Below are 16699 nucleotides of genomic sequence, written 5' to 3'. Positions count from 1 at the left end.
CATAATGAAATCAAAGGAAAATGGTCAAATGTGGTGGATGTAATTATCATATGTACGCTTTAATTGGTGATATTGTATTTTTGGGGTCCAAGAAATTTGATATAACGGTAATTTAATTGTAATACCACTGGCAGGGTCTATATTAGATCAGCGAATGCTTAAACAAGCAAATGCTGATTGATCAACCTTATTTTAGCGAAAGTTAGAAATATCAAAGCAACAGAAACTCAAATTTTTTCCTAGGGAAAGAATTCGGTTGTCCGTTTCTGTTGCTTCAGTATTTTCAGTGTTGTGGTGAAAAGTTACAGGTCAGATTCAGGTAAGTGTGCGATTGTGTGGATGTGAGTGTTAGGGTGGGTTAGGTGAGTTAGGGTTAGGGCTCGGGTTAGGTATGTGTGCGATTGTGTGGACATGAGGGTTAGGGCGGATTTAAGTGAGTTAGGGTTACAGAGCAGGTGAGGTGAGTGTGCGATAGTGACGGACCTTAGGGTTAGGGTTTGGGTTAAGGTAAGTGGATAGTTAGTGGTGTGTGTATAGTTTAGTGTAGGGTTAGGTGTCAGATTTTAGGTGTATGTGTGTGGATTTCTGTTTGTTTGGTGTGCTTGTGTTGTATGTATCTGTTTTGGATCAGCGATTTTTTTCCCTAGGAAAAAAATCACTGATCTGACAGTTTGAGATTGTAAGCTTTTGCTTACATAAGGTTGATCAATCAGCGTTCACTTTTTTAAGCATTCGCTGATCTAATATAGACCCCACTGGCATGTTTTTTCTGCAATATGCCAAGAGAGTAGTACAATTTATACATGAAACACAGAGTGGAGGCTAAGAGAAAGGATACACAAACACATATATAAAATAAAAAGAAAACTAACAATGCTCTGTTTAAGCATGTTCATTCATATAAAGACCATTGTTTTCTTTTTACAGTTTTAGAACAAGTGCACCCTAATCCTTGGAAGATTATGATGGGCAGGATTCACGAAGGCTTGCACGGAGTGTAAGAGATGTGTAACACTCCATGCAAGCCTCGCAATCCAGGAACAGCCCGAAACTCCGTGTAAGAGACCAGCTAAAACATCTCTTACACGGACTGGGCATGGATATGCTAAATACCTCATTTGCAGCTGAAAGGCATGCAAATGAGGTAGAGTAGCGATCCACAAAACAGAAAGCAGCCCGTGTAAGAGCCGTTTTAGCTGCAGAAATGTACTCAGTTGACAACTGAGTACGTTTCTGCAAAAATCACAATGGAGCCATGTCAGCTCCAAATAAAGGATGCATATGTGTCAGACATCATGCCAATGGCCAAATATGTGGCCATTGGCAAGGTACCCCGATGCAAATATTAAAAAATGTAAATGCAGCGCAACCCCGCGCAAACGGGCTGCGCTGTATAAAACATAAAAATGAAGGTTATAAACCCACAAATGTGGGTTTTATGCAATACATGGAATGACAATGCAGGGACCAGCAGACTAAAAACAACATGGCCACTGTTTAGTGGCTGCTAAGGGGGGAAGCTGAGTCTAAGACATGTAACTAAGCATTAGTAGGCAATCTGATGTAAATGAGGGTCAGGATACTGAATCCCACAGTCACATAGCAAATGAGCACATTCTGAGTAGTGTAAGAGATACATAAGGGGGAGGAATAGAGTAGGAGATATGTGACATCACAGGGGGGAATGGTAGAAAGAAATGCAGTTCATTGGAGGTCAGTGTTACATGACAGATGACAGACACAGATCATGGAAAGAGGAGTGCCACAAGATAAGCATGGGAAAGTCAAGAAATGAAAGGTGTACACTGTTACTTACACCAAAGTTTCTTGCTGGGCGTGCATGCGCATGTGTGTGCACCATGAGGCGCGGGTAGGACAGTGTGCACGCGTGTAAGGCAGACTGAGCATGTGGGAGCATGTTGGTAGATTTGTAAGACTGTTTGCACTAGTGTGCGCACGTGTAGGGCAGACTGGGCATGTGGGAGCCTGTTGGCAGAGTTGTAACACTGTTTGCACTGGTGTGCACACGTTTTAACCCAAATCAGCAGATACCGAACTGTGTAAGCATGTGTGCGTGCATGTAAGCCACTGTGAGCGTGTTTCTGCTGGTATGCATGCTGCTCCCACCTGAGGAAACATAAAGGAAAAAGGAAGCAACAGAATTAGTAGGAAGCTAGCAGGGAATACTGCTGGAGCTAGCAGGTGAAAACACTTAGCAGCAGGCAATTACACAGGCAGAATAGTAGCTCAGCCAAGCACTTAAAACTCTGCAAACAGCAGTGCAGGATGTATCTCTCAAGAGACACTGCAAGACAGGAGTAAGCTATTAGAAGTGAAAACTGAAAAAGCTGAACTCAGAGCAGAAATGCTAGGGGCTGCCATAGCTGTCATAATGAGACATAGGCAACTTGCTGAGGGTGGTGACAATGCAGATGGTGCCAGACAACCCACAGTGAGGAGACGGAGAAGAGTGTACAGGCCCAGGGTCACCTACCACGGGTTACATGAGCTGGAGATAGTAGAGCGCTATAGAGTGGACAGAGACCTCCTGCAGCAAATTGTCAAGCTGTGCAGGCCATGCCTCACACACAGAACCAACAGAGGGGAACACATCCCAGTGGAAACCAAGGTATGTGTTGGCCTAAGAATACTAGCAACAGGTACCTTCCAGAGAACAACTGGTGATATGATGGGGATATCACAGGCATCAGCCTCCAGGGTACTGCACCAGTTCCTGGATGCCATGTCAGCACATGTCGGTGATCATGTATATTTCCCCAATGCCCATGAGGTATTGGCCAGCAATATGCGTCTCTTCCAGCAAATAGCGGAATACCCTGAGGTAGTGGGTGCAATAGACTGCACGCACATATGCATCAAAGCACCAGCCGGTGAGCGGGGTAGGGCCTACATTAACCGCAAGGGCTTCCACTCCATCAACTGCCAGGTCGTGTGTGATGCCCAGGACATAATAATCAATGTGTGTGCTGGCTGCCCTGGGAGCTACCATGATTCCCACATCTGGCATTTGACGCAGCTGTACCAGACATTTGACAATGGGGACATCCCACACAGACACCTAGTGGGGGATGCAGGTTATGCACTGGAGCCATGGCTGATGACACCCATCAGAAATACACACACACCTGAACAGGAACGCCATAATGAGGCACACGCACAAACACGTAATGTAATAGAGCGTGTGTTTGGGCTGCTCAAGTCATGGTTCTGGTGTCTGGACACATCTGGTGGAGCCTTGCAGTACTCACCAACTACATGTACCCAAATTGTCATGGTATGTGCTATGCTACATAATATGATCTTGTGAAAACAGCTGCAGCAGGACCAGCATAGGGCCGGGCCAAACTGCTCCCCACCATTGCCAAGGCCATCACAGGCAGAGTGTGACTCAGAGGAGGAACAACCTGAGCCTGCCCCAGTAGGCAGAAGGAGGCATGCCCAGTATGCCCTGGCCTTGGCAAAGAGGCAACGCATAGCACATACACTGGCTCAGTAGGAAACCTGGGAATGATGCCCCTCTCTGACTCACTCAAATAATAACAGGGATGCCTAAAATGACATGAACTGCTCACAAACATGTACGGGGAGTGTAATATGTGCATCCAACAGAGGCAGCCCTGCAGCACCACCTGAGGCATGAATGCCATGTGTTAAGTAATGTAACACCATGTACTATATGCACACTTGAGGACCCTGACAAACATCCACCCTCACCAAGCATGAAGCCACAATATGACGATGGGATGATCAATTGCAATAATTGGCTGAAGTAATGCAGTTAGTCAAAGGGGAGCCAATGTGTTTCAGCCTGGGAAGACATGCTGAGCATGACATGATGCACCACCTGCTAGGGGTGGCGTGCACCTATCAGTCCAGGCCTCATGGATACTGGCAAAGGCTGTCAGTACCCACAGCGTGCCCTGAATAGGTAAGTCTCAAAACACAAACCCACCTTCATAGGTACCACAGGGGATAGGAACCTAGATGTAATTCTACCCCAATGCCAGAAGTCTAAACAGCAAGATGCGTGCAGTGTAAACGCACACAGTATGGAGAATGTTGATATCTGTCCTGTAATAGAAAACTGCGTCAAGGCACACATCAGCACCCTAACACTGCCAGGTTACACCTCATACTGTGCTGTACAGCCTCAAAACATGGAACAAGCTACAAAAGGAGGGTGACTAGCAATAATTGTCAAGGATAACCACACCCCCATGTTGGTACCACAACAAGAAGCAGCATGGACTGGCCATGGTCAAGTACCAGTGGCTAAAACCGCCTCCCAGTATAAAGCCTGCTGCAGACTACCGTCCTAACACCAGGAACTGCACCTGGCCTATGTTGGAATACATGAATATATCAAGCCCCCCAAACCACATTATATTGGTTGACTGAAAATACCCAGACATACACTGGGAGCATTATACAAGCACCAACACTGTAGGAGAAAAGTTCCTAGAATCCATAAACCAAAATGCCCAGGAACAACGTACCACTCCCACAAGAGGGGTAAGCATACTGGATGTGATAATCAGCAACATGCGTACTGGATGGCAAGATGAGAAGTGTATCCCTCACTGGTAAGACCAGACCATAGAGTAATCACACCAGATATACACATCCTGACCACAGTCCCTGGCCAGAAAACCAGAGTGAAAAACATGTGTAAAGCATAAGTTGTACCCCTCCAAACTGATGTGGAATCCATTAACGACCCTGTGCAGGTGCAAAATATGGGACATACCGCAAAACCTGTTATACAGGCATTCCATGAACACAGCCAGGAATACTTGGATTATGCAATCACAAATAACAACAAAACACAATGCCATACACGCAGGCATCTGGCATGCTGGACTCCAGCCATTACCAAACCATGCAAGAGAATGAGGAAGCTACTACATGATAGAGCAAACATAAAAAGGGAAATAATCACTGATCAGTAGAATGGCAATAAAATATGTCCACACATACAATTCACTAAGGCCAGCTACAACAAGTAGAATCTGTGAATCCTGAGGCAATGTTACACCTGCCCCAAGTACACAGACAACCCTCAACTCCCCCCAATAAATACAAATATATGTGAGAGATGCAACCATTTATCCAAACCGGAGGCTGAGCTCCCCCAACTCAGTACTGTCAAAACTAGTCAGGAGGAGAAGGTAACCACACACACCACAAACCCAGTCCCACATAGACCTATCACAACTGTAAACCAAACACATAAACACAGAAAAACATTCCCGGAGGCCCTAATTACAAACATACCACACCAACAGAGGCCTCCAAAGCAGACCCCCAAGCAATCACAACCTCCAAACATAGCACATGCAACACATAGTACACAAAGCTGGTGTGCCAAACAGTCACAGGCCAGAAGGAGAAACAACATGCCATATACAGTTGTAATAGGTGTCTCTATAGGCAGACACTCTGCTGTCCCACTCACCAGACTGAACAAGGGAAAGGGTACAGTAAGCTGCCTGTAGGCTGCTACAATACGCCACATAACACAAGTACGCAGGTCACCCCAAAGCAAGTAGAAATATGATGCAGTCATTGTCCATGCTGGTGTGAATGACTTGAGATGTATCTCCCTGGACTACATGAAAAGAGACATGGATGAGCTCTCTGAGTATGTACTCCAGGCCGGTATGACACTGGCCATTTGCAGCATCCAACCCTCACCAAGAATGATGCCACAGTACAAACACAGAATGATCATCTTTAACAGGTGGCACAATTACAGCTGTCAGTCCAAGAGGATCTAATGTCTGTCTGCTTGAGATGTCATGCATGACAAGCCATGCTGCTGTCCCAGGGATGGCTTGCACCTGTTACCCCTGGGCGTCTGGATATTGGATAAGGCTTTTGCCACCTCCACAGAGCCGTACGTAGGCAAGGCCGAAAAGACTAACCCACCACCCTAGAAAACATAAGTGGTAAGAAACATAAGGGTAATGCTGACCAATGCCAGATGTGTAAACTGCAATATGCATGCTCCTGAGGCACTTCCCAGTATGGAGAACATCGATGTCTGTGCAGTGACAGAAACCTGCTGCAAGCCTACTGACAGCACACCAGCACTACCAGGTTATACCTCATATCATGCGTTATGGCCCCAACACCTGGACCAAAACATCAAAGGAGGGGGAGTATCCATATGCAGCACAGACAGCCATATGGCCAGGTAACTGACAATGCATGAAGCAGAGGAGACCAGCCATGTGCACCTAACTGTAGTCAAAACTGCTGTACAGTCTGTAGCATGCGACAGACCACACTTCCACACACAGGAACCCCACCCAGATGTCCTGAAGACACTGGACAGTATGAATGTCCCACCAAATACCAAACAAGGTACTCACAAATTACCACATAGGTGGTAAACCATTATGTATGCAAGGAGTAATCAGGGACCTAGGGACACAAGTGGACAGTAACCTGTTATGTGACACTCACAATGCCAATGTGGCTAGGAAGACTGTCTATATTGGACACCGTATCATGAAAGGATTCACATCTACATCAACAGAGGTCATTGTACCCCTGTACTGTTCTCTTATCAGACCCATAATCTAGTACAGTGACTAATATGGGATGTACCTTACCTGACACCTGCAGTGGTTAGAAAGACCTCAAAGGTACCTCACCAAGAGGATAAAGGGTCTCAAATATATGTCATGTGCGGCGGAGTAATGGACATGCTCCACCCCAGGAAATCAAAGCCATTGGAGCTGTGAGAGTGACAGATGTCAACCTCAACACATAATGAAATAGGATGTGCTGGAGGGACAGATACATAACCCAGAGGCTCCTCACACCCTGGAACAGGATCCCACTCCATGTTAGGCAGAGCCCCTCACTGACACCCCTCAACAGGAATATTGCCAAGTGGATGGATGATCGTAGATGTACACTGGGGGTCTTCACTGTGTCATGTCCAGACAGAGGCACAGTAAAGTAAATCATAAATGGCCGTACTATTCACATAGCAAGGGGCGGTGAAAGACACACACACTCTGGCTAGGCTTACAAATTCCCTAGGGTGGATAGCCTAGTATGAACCTATGAACTTATGAAGATACAAATTGTACAGGACACTAAGGATAATCACAAGGCTTGCTCAACTGATGGTAGGAACCATGTTGGGAATTCACAGATATGCTCCGAATCACACAAATATTACAAACAACATACCAAACACACACACATATTGCCAACATACAACCTGACAGGGGCAGTACAACCCCCCCCCCCACCAGAATGCAAAATATCTACCCCAGCAGACTGCTGGCTCCCTGACATTGCAGATGCTGAGGTAACAGCCATCATCTACAAAGCAAAACACACAGCAGCAAAGGTATGAGATGGTGTCCTGGGCTGAGTCCAACATGGACTCCAAGAAGAATGGAATGCCAAATCACACTACTGCTCAATGTCAGCCTTACCACAGGATATGTACCCAAAGAGCAGTGTACAACAACAGTGGTCCTTCTCAACAAAGGTGTTGCCTGAATGCATACTGCAAACTACCATCCCAGGATCCTGACAAGCTTGGTCTGCACAGCTATGGAAAGGATCAGCATGTACCGCAGACATAAAGCTATCAGGGACCTACTGACACTGGACCCTACCCAGTGTGGCTGTCATAAGTGCAGATCTTGCCCCTAAACATGTTTGACCCATTTGAAACAGTCATTAAGGTCATTGATGAGGGCAATGTGGTCCACACAGCGTAGCTGGACTGTGCAAATGCTTCCAGACAATACCCTACGTGTTCAGTATGGATATGCTCACCATCTTAAATATAAACCCCTATGTCAGTAGAAGGGTTGCAAACCAGACAAAGGACAGAACTGACATGGTCAGACATGCTGCATCCATGTCAGACTACAAACCAGATATAAGTGGCATCCCACAAGGCTTGGTCCTGGGACCTCCCTCGTTCCGTATATATGTCCCATAGGTACTGGCCAACATGGAAGGACTGTGACTGAACATGTATGCAGAGGAGTACAAACTGCCCACCATATCTGACACCCAGCTGACACAAGCAACCCACAAAAGGGCCACATAGAAACAAACAACTGGTGCCCTAGCCATGTCAGCAATCTAATTGCAGAAATGTGTATAGTCAACCACCGTGGATATACAGCAAGTGCCCAACAATTACCACACAGGTGTTAACCCATTACATACCTAACATGTAATGAGAGACCTGGGGACAAAAGGTGATAGATACCCTGCATTGGACAAACATGTGGCTGTTGTGTTCACAGAAACATACCATATACCCACCTAATCATGAAGGTTGTCAGATCTAGATAAGGGGAGGTCACTGTGGCTCTGCAGTCATCCTTCATCAGCGTCACAATTGACTACAATAGCCCCTGTGGGATGTACCTCAGCAGACACCTCCATCAACTGTAAAGTCCACAACAGTACCTCACCAGGAGTAGCAAAGAGCATGGACAGATGCCATGTGTTGCCTGATTAAACAAACTGCAGCTCCACACACTGTCATACTGCCCACCCAAAGGCAAGCTGTGCCTGATGTATGAAGCCATGTCCAAGCTGGAATCAATAAACATGCTGCACTTTGTACAATCTGAATGGCAGTGAGCTATGCACATGACAGACCTGAACCCCAGCACTGACATACATAGGACAAGCTGTACTGAATGATCCATAACACAGAAGCCACCCCCACTCTTGAGTAAACTCCCAGTACAGGTTAGCCAGAGAGTCACCCATCGACACTCCTTGAGAGGAATCTTGATGAGTGGATGGGAGATGGTAGGTTTACCCTGGGTATCACTGTTATGTCACTGGTAGACGGAGGCACAGTATACTAGCCATGACATATATCATGGCAAACTCCAGTTACAATGTGTGTCGAAGGACAAACACACTCTCTGACTAGCATCAGAAATGGCCTAGGGCACATCGCTAGTGTTTGCCAATGTCCACCTATGTTGTGGAATACACTACCAATGTTGGACAAGCCTGGTTTAGGTAGTCCATATCTGAACATAATGCAACATGGTCATATGTGCACAACTGGCCCCTACACAGTCTGTTGTGCTCACTATGAAGATTTAAAGCAGTGATAGGACTAAAGCCCAGAATACTGTCCACCACAGTGAAAGTACTGAACCAGTACACTCTACGGTACTACAGTGTTAGGTCATTATGAAAGGATGTTGACAACTGTATGCAAAGTATCCCATGCAATCCCTGCAGGCACAGTATAATCCCTGTTGTGGTCAGACACGAAGCAGTTGGCCAGTACTTACACAACATGACACCCAACACACAACCATAAACGTGAGATATTGTTGAAGTTCACACCCACCCAAATATGTGGTGGACTGCAGAGTTCAACATATGGAAAGCTCACACTGGGCATGCTCGCACACTTTGATAAATGAGGCATATGTCAGACAACATGCCATGGAAAGGCTGAACTGGGCATGCTCACACACTTAGGCCATATCTCCGTTTAGCAGTTGGCCACACATATCTGTTATTTGTACATGTCATTCCAGGAACCAACCACAACACAGCAATCTGCCCAGTGCACACAGTAAATGACTACAGAGACATAAGTGATATAGTGGATCCCCCTCATATTCAAACATCTTCCACAGATACACAAGTTGTTCATAGGAACAGGGAATGCTATGGCAATAAAGACCTGCAAACAGTCTAACAGCAACACATATTGTGCATCTGACAATTAAACCTATGGGTGTAGAGGTCAATACTAGGCTGTTTACCCTAGGGAATGATAGCTTAGCCAGAATGTGCTTGGCATCTGCATCCCCAGTACAGTAGGCTACTGTGCCACTGTAAAGTAGGTCACATAAGGCAACATGTGAGGCTAGTGTGCTGTGCCTCTGTCAAGCAGGGACACAGTGGAGATCCAAGGGTTTGAATGTGCTAAGCCACATCCATGTTGTTGGTGTGTGCTGGAAGAGGGTTGCTGAGGACCTCTAACAGTAAGTGGGCATCAATAACAGACTGAGGGGAGCCATATCTGCATTGTCTGGACAATTTCACTGTCAACACTGTGTTGTGATGATTATGTGGGATTGAAGTGTCGTGCCGGTACTGTTCATAGATGTCCTCCCTCTGTGGGCTACAGCTCTGCAATGTATTCGCTCACTCTGTCTGTTGGACAGCTCATATATGGCTGACGGGTGTCCTGCTGTGGAGCAGTCATGGGTATATGTGGGATAGCATGATCAATGCAAACCTTACACATGCTCATAGAATGCAATTGTCAAGGATTATGTAGAGTGGCCAGTATAGTCCACCAGCATGGGTCCTTTGAAGTCTTCCACCCCAGTCTTCACAAGTGTAGAGTCTGCTTGTGCTAAATACAGTTTGTTTGCAGTGATAACCTTGCCTGGGGGTGGGGATGGGATATGGATGTCCAGGGAAAGGTGGGTATGGTCAGATATCAACAATGGTGGTCTACCTCTAGTGTGGAACAGTGAGTATCCATGTTGCCAATGGACAGGTGCAATATGTATTCCCCCATGTGGCTGTGGTGATTGGTTCTGCCATAGCACATGGACCCACAAATTGTAGTGGCTGTAGGGTAATGTTATAGAGGCCTGAGTAGTTCCCACACACAATATGCCTGTACCTGATGTTAACAACTGGAATGGTGTATGTGAACACCTGCATATCCTGGCACTGTTCCCAGGGAAGCAAAGTGTGTGTCCTGGATGTGGGAGTGGTGTTCTGGACTGGTTGTGTTGTGTGTTACAGGTCCTGTGGTCACGAAAGATGGTATAGAACATAACCTGCCAGTGTGATGTGCATATCTGACCCTGACGTAGGTGGCTGCAAATGCATATATATGCTATCCCCCACCTGACAGGTAGAACTAGATGTACATACCTCTGTAGAAATAAAGATGTCAGCACCCTATAAATACTACAGGTGCAGAACAGATGTCCAGTAATTCGGATAGCACGCTCTGCTAATGCGTCTCCCTCAAGTGTCATAATATAGTTAGGTAGCAGTTTGAACCATGCAAATGTTCAGTTTGTGTGTGTGTGTGTGTGTGTGTGTGTGTGTGTGTGTGTTTGTGTGTGGGTGAGCGGAGTTGTTGTGTGTGCAAGTCTGTGTGAGAGAAGTGTCCCTTTTGGGAACTGGTAAAACACTCTACAGGATGCACATTCCCCTTTCTAAGCACTGATGATGTCAGCACCCTATAAGTACAGCAGGAGAAGGGAAACCTCCGAGTAATGCGAATAGCGCGCTCCGCTAATGCGTCTCTCTCGAGTGTCATAACATAGTTAGGTAGGGGTTTGAAACCTGCAAATGCTCAGTGTGTGTGGAGGGGGGTTAGTGTGTGTGCAAGTCTGTGTGAGGGAAATGTCCCTTTTGGCAAGTGGAAAAACACTCTACAGGATGTACATTCCCCTTTCTAAGCACTGATGATGTCAGCACCCTATAAGTACAGCAGGAGAAAAACTTTTCAGTAATGCGAATAGCGCGCTCTGCCAATGCATCCGTCTCAAGTGTCATAACCTAGTTAGGTAGGGGTTTGAATCCTGCAAATGCCCAGTGTGTGTTGAGGGGGTTTAGTGTGTGTGCAAGTCTGTGTGAGGGGAATGTCCCTTTTGGCAACTGGGAAAACACTCTACAGGATGCACATTCCCCTTTCTAAGCACTGATGATGTCAGCACCCTATAAGTACAGCAGGAGAAGAAAAACCTCCCAAATATGCGAATAGCACGCTCTGCTAATGTGTCCGTTTCAAGTGTCATAACATAGTTAGGTAGGGGTTTGAATCCTGCAAATGGCAAGTGTGTGGATAAGGGGAGTGTGTGTTCTGACAAATCTGTATGAAAGATATGTGCGTTTTGGCAATTAGGAGAACACACTACATGATGCACATTACCCTTTCCAAACACTGATGATATCAGCACCCTATAAGTACAGCTGGAGAAGGGAAACTTCCCAGTAATCCGAATAGCGCACTCTGCTAATGCGCCTTTCTGAAGTGTCATAACATAGTTAGGTAGAGGTTTGAAACCTACAAATGGCAAGTGTGCATGTTTGGATGAGGGGAGTTTGTGTGTGTGCAATTCTGTATTAAAAACCTGTGCTTTTTGGCAATCAGGAGAACACACTACATGATGCACATTATCCTTTCCAAACACTGATGATGTCAGCACCGTATAAGTACAGCTGGAGAAGAGGAACCTCCTAGTAATCCGAATAGTGCGCTTCGCTAATGTGTCTCTCTCACATGTTGTGACATAGTTAGGTAGGGGTATGAATCCTGCAAGTGTGTGTGTATGGGGAGGTAGTAGGGTGTGTGTAATTGCAAGTGTGAGAGAACAGTTCCTTTTGGCAACGACTACAATACACCAGATGCTGCATATTCCCCCAGTAAACACAGGTGATGTCACCACACTATCAGTACAGCCAAACAGGGCTAATTGCCCAGTAATGCCAATGGTGCGCTCCGCTACTGGGTCTATTACCACTGTCAGAGCACAGATAGGTATGTTTTGGAAACCCACAATTGCCACATGTGGTTGTGTCACACAATATGACCATGTGTGGGTTGTTGTTCATAGCAATGCATGACATTGCTTAAACCAGCAATGGCAATGCACACATGATGTATGTGTGTGACACATACACATATATACCTGTGACCTTCAGTAGTTACCATGTCTGACACGTGCCTCAAGTGGATAAATGGTATTTGCAATGCATAACATTATGACTGTGTCTTACTGTGCAGGGGCCGCATGCGGTATGTGTATATACAGTGTGAGTTGTATATGGTATAATACCAACAGCAGGGGATACCCATCTGGTCTGGGCAATATAGTCTACATGTAGTCGATGAACAGGTGCTGCATGTTCCCACCTGTTGTGGGAGTGGTAACATGTTGTTCCACTGCAATTCAGTGACTACATGCTGGGAACCTTTCAGCTAGTGTGTTGTAGCTACAGTAATGCTCACACACAATGTTTGGCTGGATGCAGTCCAGCCATATAAAGACATTTCTAGAGACTGTCATATTGCCAGTGTTGTTAGGGAGGACAGGTGGGTTTCCTGTGTATGGGAGGGTTGTGTGTGCCAGGCTATGAACCAGAAGGCAGTCCAATACACTGTTAGCTGCTCATGGATAGGCCCTGATGCTTTGTGCTGTGACAACAACCTGGAGGTGTGTGTATCTGTGGTGCCTTGAGATACCACCCCCCTGTCCATGTGTGTTACATGTTTAGGGGTCGACAGGCATGGTATGAGGTATAACCTGGCAGTGATGGGTTGCACCTGTGAGCCATGAATCAGGAATCTGGTACTGCACAGATATTGCAGTTTACCATGCTGAGGACAGTGTCCAGTGCATGCATCTTGCAGTGTACACTGCTGGTGTTGTGTAGCATCACTGTTAGTCTCCTATCCCGTGTGATACCCCGCGGAGGTGGCTATGTAATCCATGTCCTGCAGCAAAAGGCACTATGTGTGTATCAAGGGGCTTTGCCAATATACAATGGCCCATGGGTGTCACGTGCAAGCTGCCCCTCGCAAACCATTGTGGCTTCCCTAGCATGTAAGCACACATTGACAGCCATTGGATACCCTATGAATGACATTGGAGATTGAGCAGAATGTAGACATAGAACACCCTTCCTACATATTGTGGTAGCATACCTGGTGAGGGTATGATGGCAACCAAGGTCAGGCTCATACTGGCCCGTGCCACATGCTGAGAGAGCCCGTCTTTGTTTCCTATCATGTAGTCCAGGGAGGTATGTCTCAGGTCATTCATAGTGGCATGGACAATGACTGAGTCATATGTGTCCATGCCTCTGACTGACCTGTATGCATGTGTTTTGTGGTGGACCATAGTGCCCCATGGGCATATCACTGTGACCTTCACCATGTACAGCCTGTTGAGCGGGACCCCACTGCAGCAGCCAAGAGAGGTACCTGACACATCTGTAGCAGGTGTGTTGTGTAGCCCTACAGGCTGTGAGTGTGTGGCACACGGGATGTGTGTGCCATGTGTGGCATGTGCTCTGTTCCGTCTTAACGTATGCATATGTGCCAGCTGCGGAGGTGTGTGATGCTCAGGCAGGATGCTATTCTGAGTCTCCAAGTATGCCCCAGTGTGTTCGGATTGCTGTCAGTGCAGGTCTATATCAGACTGGTATTGTAGTCACTGTAGTATGTCATGCCACCTGACAGGGTATGGCAGTACTGGGTTCAGAGTGCTCAGTCCACAGATTGGCTATGTGGTGGCATCTCACACATGTGTTGTACATTCCTGGCCAGGGGAGAGGGTTGACTGCATACATGTGGCAGCAGTGACATTGCCACATGACTCACATAAACCGCAACTGGACCATAGAGGTGATTCACAGGTTACCTTTGCACATGCTACCATAGTAGTGTGACTGCCATGGTGATTACCAACACATAGGGCCAATAGGGAACAACATACTGAAGGTGAGTATGTGTGGGTGTACTGCTGGAAGGGCTGGAAGTAGTCCATTGTACAACAAAGAAGGGGTAACACTTCCAGTAGGTAACAGTGCAAATATGCAGGCACTATCAACATGTACCCAGGAATGCACAGCTCAGATGTCCATGGTAGAACTGATATTATGTCATATTTAATTGTAATTTGTATTACATTGGTACTGCACACATATCAACATGCGCAAACATCCACATTGCATAGTCGTTGTGGGCAACATGCCACCATTACTGTGCATGTCCATCACTGCGTATCACTACTTGCATTAGCTTCTCCCCTGTGCTACCTATGTATGTGGCTATCTGTTGACATCCTTACCACCGGTATGCAATAATGTGCAGCTGTTACACTATGGTACTTACTATGGGTGTAGATAACAATTCAGGACAGTCATACAGTTATTGCATCAGGCATGCTGGGATATACACACAGTCATATCAGCACACTGTGCTGTTACCAACATGATACTAGTAATACACTTCTATGTAGTCACCCTGTGCATCAGCAACATGTTTACCTGTTCCTGCACTGATGTTGGAGATTGCAGGAGGTGGCACAGTTTCATCATATGCACAGGGTGTGAATTAGGTATGCCTGAGTCTGCCACTGATACCACCAATTGATATGTATGTGTATGTGTGTTGGTGAGGGACAGCAGTACAGGGTGAGGCACTGTTGGTGCAGTGTGTGCGTGTATGTGGTAGCCCTAGGTGTTAACATTTCGCATGTGTGTATGCATGCACACAGTTCCACCTCATGGCTGCCATATACTGGAGTTTGTGGACAGCCACAAACTGCACCTGGCAGGTCATACAGATCAGTGTCTGTGGGCATGGACACGGTACCTGTGCCTGGCAGGGGTGCTACGGACCATATCCGGTACTAAGCCAGACTGGGTACTGTCATCAGAAGCGGGAGTGTGTTGACTGGACACAGGCCCCTGTTGGGACTGTCCAGAGCCACATACACGTGGTCTCCTGGGGCGGTCTGATGACAGCACAGACCCAGCATTGCTGGGGCTGCTGCTGGCACTATGGGGGCATCTGCGGGCCTGTTGTCATTCACGCCAACTGCCAGCTGCTGCTGTTGCTGGCATACGGCCACGTCGACGCCGCAACCGTCCACCATTGCCCTGGCTCATGGACATGTGGTGGTGGAACTGCTGTAATATGTCCCCACAACGTCTGTCTATGACATCGGTGAAATTATGGATAGCATCCCCGATGTCATGCATACTGTCAGTCATGGATGTGCGACATGCTCTCAGCTCCCTCAGACCCTGTCTGGTGTACCTTTCCATACGTGACTGTGCCTGCATGACAGCCCGAAACATAGCTGAGGTTGACAGACCTCTTTGGGCACATCTGCCAGAGGCAGTACGCCCATGGATGCTCCCACGAGAACCCATGGGCAACTGTCTGTGTAGTACCATCTCAGGACCCTGCCCATGGCTGCTGTGTGGGGAAGCATGTGCCACAGATACCATATTACCCTGGTCAATGCCCACTGCATCCTGTCCATCACCTAGGGACAATGGTGACATAGGATGTACTGGCAGGATGACTGTGTGCAATGATGGGATTGACAGCTGTGTACTGTCAATTGGCTGACCAATGACGGACCCTGACACACCTTCCTGTGCCATTACACAGATATCATCATTATCAGTACCTGTGGCACCAGATTCAGGTTGCCTGCTGCAGGACACCAGAGCAGCACCAGAACCTGTGGGAGGAAGACAGGAAACACAATTTACAATGTCTACACAATGTTACCAGTGATGCACTAATGCACACATGCACACGTGGACACATGCACACATGCACACATTCACACATGCACACATGCACACATGCACACGTAGACACAGGCACACATGCACACATGCACACATGCACACCCCGCAGTATACACACAGAGCACTACTGAGTTACACTATTATTACTAGCACTATCAGGACTATTATAGGTATTGTTAAAACACACTCACCAGCATGGATGGGCTGCCTTGCTGTAACACCGGAGGGACCTGCAGAAATGAGGGGATTAATGTCAGTGGGCACAACTGTGCCATTGATACTGCATATGATACAGTTCAGTGATACGCCAGTTGCCTTTCACATGTCAGCTGCTGATATTGGCAAT

The sequence above is a fragment of the Protopterus annectens genome, chromosome 8.part0 (assembly GCF_019279795.1).
Source record: "Protopterus annectens isolate FY-2018-M chromosome 8.part0, PAN1.0, whole genome shotgun sequence".
Lineage (NCBI taxonomy): Eukaryota > Metazoa > Chordata > Ceratodontiformes > Protopteridae > Protopterus > Protopterus annectens.
Note: the sequence above shows the minus strand (reverse complement) of the source record.